Source organism: Telopea speciosissima, chromosome 9, assembly GCF_018873765.1.
Source record: "Telopea speciosissima isolate NSW1024214 ecotype Mountain lineage chromosome 9, Tspe_v1, whole genome shotgun sequence".
NCBI classification, from domain to species: Eukaryota; Viridiplantae; Streptophyta; class Magnoliopsida; order Proteales; family Proteaceae; genus Telopea; species Telopea speciosissima.
The window spans coordinates 60,546,000-60,554,503 of NC_057924.1; positions in this window are offsets into that span (position 1 = coordinate 60,546,000).

Sequence of the window (8,504 nt, forward strand, 5' to 3'; positions counted from 1 at the left end):
ATCCCTCCATTCCTGGTGTTTCATTGCTTCAGTAAAAGTAGAAGGTTCTGTAGAACTAGATAAAGCTGTGAGAAAGGCTAAATGTGAAGGTTTAAAGTGAGATTAAGATAAAAAAAAAAATTTGGATAAGGGGTGGAGTGTACCTAAACCAACAGAGTTGGATGATTCTTGAGACAAAGCAAGCGTGCACTGGTAGTCTTGTCAATAATGGGGTGGATGGCGAGTCCATTGGGAACGAATGGGAACAGGTGGCGGTGGTGGTGGTGATGGGGGTGATGGTGGTGAGGCCATGGGAGGGGTCAATACATATGGCGGTAATGGTGTAGATGGAGTAGGAGGCTCCATCGGTGAAGGGATGTCTGTATCCGGGATGGGTAAAGGTAGGACTGGTGAGTTAGAGAGAGTAGGGTTGGAATGAAGAGAGTAGGGAAAAACTGTTTTGTGAAAAATGACATCGCACGTGACATAGATACGCTTGGTAGTAAGGTCAAAGATACAAAACCCTTTTTGGCCATGAGGGTAGCCCACAAAAACTCCAGGGGATGCACGTTTATCAAATTTATGGTGTATAGCAGGTTGACGACCAAAAGCTAAACAACCAAAAACTCGTAAATGGGTGAGAGGGGGGGCTTGCCATATAGTTTTTCAAAAGGTGTTTTCCCAAGTAATACATAGGTGGGTAAACTATTGATTGAAAAAGTTGTAGTGAAAATGCACTCACCCTAAAAATCAATCGGTAGATTAGATTGAAAGCATAAAGCACGAGCCACATTTAAGAGGTGACGGTGCTTATGCTCAACGACCCCATTTTGTTGAGGGATAGAGACGCAGCTTGATTGTTGGAGGACCCCCAAGGATTGAAGACAGGAAAGCATAGAGTTGTTAAAAAATTCAGTCCCATTGTCAGAGCGGAGACACCGAATGGTAGTCCCAAACTGGGTATGAACCATTGCAAAAAAAATGAGTAATTAAGGAATTAACACCTGATTTGGATTGCATCAAATAAACCCACGTGTCGTGAGTAATCATCTACGATGGTAAGAAAAAAAGGTGCTCCAGAGAGAGATGGGATTCGAAAAGGTCCCCAAACATCCATATGAATCATCTCAAAACAAAAATGTAGTAGTTATTGAACTAGAATTAAAAGGCAAGCGAATCTATTTTGCAAGAGGGTAGACAGTGCAAGTACATTTATTTGAAAAAGTAATGGAGGAATCTAAGTTATGAAGATGAGAAGCACTGGTTGAGCTAGGATGACCTAGCCGCCTATGCCAAAGATCAAAATGGATACCCGGAGAAGTGACAGAAACGAATGGAGAAGGTAGGGCGGCTGCTAGAAAATATAGCCCACCGTGCTGCTTACCCGTCGCTAAAATCTTCCTTGAATGTTGGTCCTGGATTACACAAGAGTTAGAATCAAAGACAACCGAACAATTAGAAGTAGCAGTGAGTTTTCGGAATGAAATTAAATTGAATTTAAATGCGGGAACATGGAGAACATTTTCAAGAGTAAGACCTGGAAATAAAGAGACATTACCCATGTGAGAAACTGGTACATGGGAACCATCAGGCAGAGTAACTGGATTAGACACAACATTGGCAGTGAAAGATGAAAATAAAGAAATATCGGAAGCTACATGATCGGTCGCACCTGAATCTAAGATCCAGGCAGCAACAAAGTTGGAGCAAAAAGAAATACTTGCTAGATTTACCAAAGGATGATCATCAGGCGCAATAAGCGTCAACAAATGCTGGTTTTGAGTTACCATTAGAGACGGCACCAAAGAAGGTGGTAGTATTGCCGGAGGGGCTGAAGTCGCCGGCGTGGAGTTGGGATCGTGATTCATAGTGAAGCTAGAGTCGAAATGAACCAAAGGATGAATAGAAAAATACCATAAGCTTTACTAGAAAAACACTAGAACTTCCACCGAAGCAAGGACCAGATCTGTACCAAGTTGTTGTCTTGAGAAGCATGTTCCAAAATTCATAAAGAATGAAGCACGATCTAAAATAGATCACGGCTTCTGAAGAGGACAACTCGATCACGACTGTTGCTCAGAACAGATAACGGCGAAATGAAGGATCTGAAAAACACAGATCACTGACTATTGCTGAATGAGAATAGATGCTTGGACGAAGGTCAGTCGAGACAAGAAAATAGATCACTGAATCGGTGAATGAACAAACTTCTTCACCGATCTGTAGATTCAAAGCCACACAATGTATCAAGATGAGCAAAGAGAAAAAAATGGGAGGCGTAGAATCGGCTCCTAGACTGATACCATAGTAAAGCTTGCAATGGTAAAATATGATTGTATTATCCTTACTTGTATTCAGTCCTCAATGGACAATATATACATCTCTAGTTTCCTATTGTAGTGTGTACAAGAATAAAATGTACAGTTAAATGGATAGGAATACAATAAATAAAATCTAATCCTATGGCTAAGGATGACAATGTCATGGTGCCATGAAGTGTCATGCTAACATTTTAATTTCATTTTACTCCTTTTTTTTTATGAGAAAAGATGATCTATTAGAAAGCCAGAAAAGTATGTACATCATACAAAAAACACTTTGAGGGAGCCTTAGTTCTGAGGGAAGCCACAATATGGGATCGGAGAGATGTTGTCCATTGGTTATTGTAAGTACCGTGGTCCTCGGGACGAGGGTTCCCCAGCCCTTATGGTATATGGCGACATAGGGTTTTGGGAGATATATGTGTGTGTGTATATGGATATGGATAATATTGTCAATGTATAATATTGATAAATAGGGGATTGGGATCATACATTAAAATATGCTAATGTAATGTGAAGTCGCCACCTAGGGTTAGGGCCTAGGACCCATTAAGTGTGGCCCTATCCGTTGTGAGCGTAATCGGGCTACGTGACTCCATATGGTCCGACCAAAGGTTTGGGTAAGAGGTCAGGTTACGAATGTGGAAAGGTGTTAGGCACCCACCTCGCCCGGCCGAAGCCGGTCTCTCTGTGTTAGATGTTACATAAGGACGAATGTTCTCTCTCTTTTATTATGGGGATGGGGGATATTATGAACTACATTCAGATGCTATGAATTGAACTAGAGCATAATAAACTACATTACATATATGACAAATGCGAACTAAAATGATGAAATATGAAAGGACTACATTGAATCAACAAAAATGCAGTAATTATACCTGTATGGTTGTATTCCCCTGGCTCAGGGGAGACAGACGAATGGGCTGACGCATATTCTTTCTCGGCAGAATAACGGCTCTTTCAAGTGATTTGGAGAGGGGTAAACATGTAGAATAACGTCTGTAATAAAGGAGTTTTGATGGTTATCCGTGCACAGACGGGATAACAACGCCAAGGAGCAAAAGCACTCTATACTCAGAGGGACAATCGAAGGATCTGTCCACCACAAGAAAACTTCAAGCACTCACACTCTCATGAGAGAAGGAGGAGAAATGAGGGTGAAAAGGGAGGAAAAGAGACTAGAAATCACTTGGGGAGGGTCTCTCCACCCAAAATTCCTTGGGAAATGTGGGAGGGAACCCTCCTATTTATAGGGAGGGACCCCTTCTCTCTCCTGGCCGGATAAGTCCTCCACGGCGCCGTGGAGATGTCCACGATGCCGTGGGGGACTTTTCCACGGCGCCGTGGGTGACGTCAGCGAGCTGATGTCACACCCCCTCATGGCACCGTGGAAATCTGGTACAAATCCCCAAGGTGTCATGGGAAGGCGCCCACGGTGCCGTGGGAAGGCATCCACGACGCCGTGGGAGCGCAGTGCCATTTTTCTTTGTTTTTTAGCCTAAAATGGGCCATTTTGTGCTTAGCATGGTTCTTGGTCTTATGGGTCAGGTATCTTGGGTCTAAAAAGAGGGAGAGTGTGTCGTCCATCGTCCATGTCCCGTTGTCATCATCGCCAATTAGGGGGTGACAAAAAATCGGCGTCTACAGTTATGTTGTAGGGAGATTGGGATAGCGGTGAAGTTAGAGGTAAGTTCTGCTACTTCCAAAAAAAGAGAGAGCATTGTCCAAGGTACAGGGAGGTGTAAATTAGGTCGCAAAAAATTACTAAGGCTATAGTTAGATATCCATATCTCCTTTGGATGGATTTCATTCTTGAGCGTGTGTTTCCATCCCTGCAAGATTCCTGTTAGCTCAGCCTCCCTTGGGTTGGATGGACGTGAAAATCCTGCTGACATTAAAACACTTTCGCCATCTAACAAAAAGCAATACCCCCAGCCAGTTAGTCCCATTGACGATTCAGAAAGGCCTGCGCAGCAGAGAACATGAAATTGTATATCGTTATTAGGCAGTGTGTGACAACTAGTAGTTCATTTTATATCTTGGGGGGGGGGGGGGGGAGGTGATGTGAGTGCATTTACTGTAGTAGGGGAGATGTTTAAATAACACATCTAGCGATTAACATTAGATAAGACCAAATACGGGTTGGCAGGGGCCAGCCCTCGAGATACTTTGTTTCTTACATTCCACACAAAATAACAAGTCAAGATAAAAATAGAGAAAAACCAGGAAGCAGAATTCAAATCTAGGGCTTTGGAATGGAGGAGGGAGGCACAAAGATGTGCAATATGGGGGCTGCTAAGGTGCTCTGTTCTTAGGCCGAGGGGCCCAGATGCCCAGACTCGCTTAGTCCATTCACAAGATATAAATAGACGCCATTGGGTTTAATCACGAGCACCACAGAGAAAACAAGTAGGCTTGAGCGGCAGCCAGTGTGAGATAGTATCCTTAATAGGTAAACCTACATGTAAGACACGCCAAAAAAACATTTTAAATTTCGGATGGAGTTTAAGTTTCCATAAAAAATGCCACCAAGTGGACAGAAGCTTGTTATTTTGACAATTGGTTTGTAGGTAAGAAGCAACCTGTCGAGTGGAGAAAGTCCCATTTTTTGTCAAGGAGCATTTCCACTGATCCTCAGAGTCTGAAATGCACAGTCTTGAAATTTCAGAAGAAAAACAAGGGGGGAATAAATTTACAAGTAAAGAGGAATTCCAGTCAAAGTCAGAAGTAAGTTCACTTACCATGCGTATGGACCTGTGGAGGAAGGATTGTGGGATATAATGGGTTGGTATTGTAGGTACCCACAGATCATGCCAACAGAAGATGCTCTTTCCATTGCCAATATCCTTCCAAACTATTTTCTTAAGTGTAGGGAGTATGGTAGCAATGCTATTCCAAACCCAAGACCCCTTCCTTTTAAGGGTAACAGGATAAAAAACAGATCGGTTAGGAAAGTATCTATGTTTCAATACCTGGGCCCATAGAGACTCCCCATTTGTGAGAAGTCTCTAGCCAAGTTTCAACAACAAAGCCCTATTATGCGTGGCAGCCTTCCGGACCCCAAGGCCACCAACCGAAGTTGGCCTACAACAAGTGTCCCAACTAATAAGGTGGGCCTTCTTCCGAGTGGGTGTTCCATTATTCCAGAAATTGAGAGAAATAGAGTCAAGTTTATCACAACAGATTTTAGGGAATAAGAAACAGGACATCTGAAATGACGGAATAGAGGCCAGGACAGACTATAAAATGACTTTTCGGCCGCATAGGAAAGGCAATTTGCTTTCCAGGTGGTTAACTTCTGTTGGGCACGGTCAATTAAAGGTGAGAGATCCTTCACCTTAGATCGGGAATGAAACAGGTTTGGCCCCAAATAGCGGGAAGAAGGGTTCATCACTTTAACCCTCAGTATTGAACAAATGGACAATTTTCTTTCAAGGGTTGTAGTCCAGCTAAAATGGATTTCACTCTTAGCAAAGTTAATTTCTTGTCCAGTTAGATCAGAAAAGAATTCAAGAGCGACTTTAATTGATCTAACATCATCCTCTGTATTGCGACAGAAAATAAAGGTGTCATCTGCAAACAACAAATGAGAGATCTCAGGGGCATGCCTAGCAACTTTAACCCCCCTAAAAAGCCCAGCATCACGGCTAGCCTGTAAAATTCGCGAGAGAACTTCCATAGTTAGAAGAAACAAGTAAAGGCTCAATGGACAGCCCTGTCATAGTCCTCTCGAGGGGCAAAAAACAACCAAAAGGGCTACCATTAATTTTTATAGAAAAGGAGGTAGTGGAGAGAAGTGAATTAACCAAATAAGTCCAGTGGGTGGGGAAGCCTAGCAAAAGAGAAATTTGTTCGATCATTTTCCATTCAACCTGATCATAAGCTTTAGACATGTCCAATTTAATGACAACAAACCCGGTTCGGCCACGCTTTTTCTTATTTAAAAAATGGAAAATTTCTTGAGCAATTACTATATTGTCAACTATTTGTCGACCAGGAAGAAAAGCAGCTTGGAAAGGGGAAACAAAGAGTGGTAAAAAAGTCTTAAGTCTATTGGCCAGAATTTTAGCCACAATTTTATATGAAACATTACAAAGGCTAATTGGCCTGAAATCAGTAGCAGTGATTGCCTCCTCATGTTTGGGAATCATACAAATAAGAGTATGGTTACATCCCTGTGGAAGCGACCCAGTGGAAAAGAAATTATGCACTAGGTTAGTCACATCGGTTTCAATAAGGTCCCAAAAGGTTTGGTAAAAATAGGTCTGAAAGCCATCCATTTCTGGGGATTTGAAGGCGCCGATAGAAAAAATCGCATGGCGAATTTCAGCACCTAAGGGGATGGAGAGAAGGGATTGGTGGTCCTTCGGTTTAATTACTTGGTCAAACAAACAAGCAATGACGTTTGAGTCCAGAGGGTTTGACGAAGTGTAGATTCTAGAGAGGTGGTCTGAAAAGATATCGGCGATGAGGATTGGGTCATCAACAATACTACCCTCATCCGAGAGGAGGTGGTAAGTGTGTCTTTTCCTCAGGTTCAACTTAGTTATAGAGTGATAATATCTAGTGTTCCTATCCCCACAATTAATGTAGTTGTGTCTGGACTTTTGGAGCCAAAAGGCTTCCTCAATCGCATAAATCCACTCAAAACGTGTAGTGAGGTCCCTGAGATCAGAGGGTTGCGATTCAGAAAAAGGCTTGTCCCCTAAGGTTCCAAAGAGGTCAAAATATTTTGACCGTAGATTGCCAATATGCCCAAACACATTTTTATTCCAATTAATTAACAATTTACTAAACGAATGCAGCTTCGAATGGAGGGTTCCAACTGGGAGGGAGGCCCATTTATGGGTGCACCAATCTTTGAACTCGGGGTGATGGGTCTAGGCATATTGAAAATGAAAACATTTCTTAAAGGATTTGATACGAGGGGAGGTGTGGATAACAATAGGGTTGTGGTCAAAACCAGCAGAAGGCAGTTTTTGAATCCAGGCCATAGGAAAGAGAAATAACCAGTCAGGTTGAGCAAGAGCACGATCCAGACATTCTTTAATTAGTCTGGGGGGTCGTTGCTTATTTGTCCAAGTAAAGGGGGATCCATTAAAGGATAGGGGTTCAAGGGAACAACCATGCACAAGGTTTCTCAGGGTTAAAGAATCAGAGTAGGCACAAGAGGTTATACCCCCAAGCTTCTCAGAGGGGGAGATAATTTTGTTGAAATCACCCAAAAGGACTACAGGAAAGGTTAAAGTCCGAAGGTAAGACTCCAACACACCCCAAAAACTGCGACGATCAGATGCATGAGGGGGAGCATAGACATAGATTGCAATCCACGGCGTGTTATTTAAGCAAGACACTAAGATGGAGATGAAATGTTCATGGAGTTAAAGCAAATTGCACCTAAGGCTAGGTTTAGCGAGAACCCAAAGTCTTCCCTTCAAACCTCTTAAACCAACACTAGGTCTAGAGGCCATAGAACAATAATTAGAGGTTAAAACTTTACAGCTTATTTTGTCATAATTCACCACCTTGGTCTCACAGAGGAAAATCAAGTCGGGAGAGAATTTATTAATATGATGGGTAAGACAGCGACGTGTAAAACAATTATTTAATCCCCTTACATTCCACGAAAGGAAAAGTATAATGAACCAAGCAATCGGCACGCAGAAGATCAAAAAAGGCCTGCAGCAAAAGGAATAAAAACACACGGCAACAGGAAAAAAAGAAGGAGAACAACCTAGAAAAAACAACCAGAAACTGGAATAAAATAGAAAGCAGGATATCAGGCAGAAAATAGCAACAACAAAGAAAAGGCGCTAGCAATGCAACAGTAGAGAAAATAAAGATTAACCTGCGAGGATAAAACCCATGCGACAAATAACGGCGTTCCAGAATAAACCAAGCCAGGGAAAGACTTAGGAGAATAGCAAAGACGATGGTCCAGAAATTAAAGACAATTTGATAATAAAAAATGAAAGAGTTACTTACCTGGGGTTCGACGCAAGGATCATCCGGGTCACAGACAATATAGGCAGGGATTGACGAGTGCACTTGAAGATCAACAGGCAGATCCTCAGCATCAGAAACCGAAATGGCAGAAATCCAGTCTCGAAGCATGGATATAAGCAGTTGGGGATCAGAGGATAGTTCCAGAACTTGCGAGATGGAATCCTTAATTTTCTCAAAATCGGTGAGCACACTAGA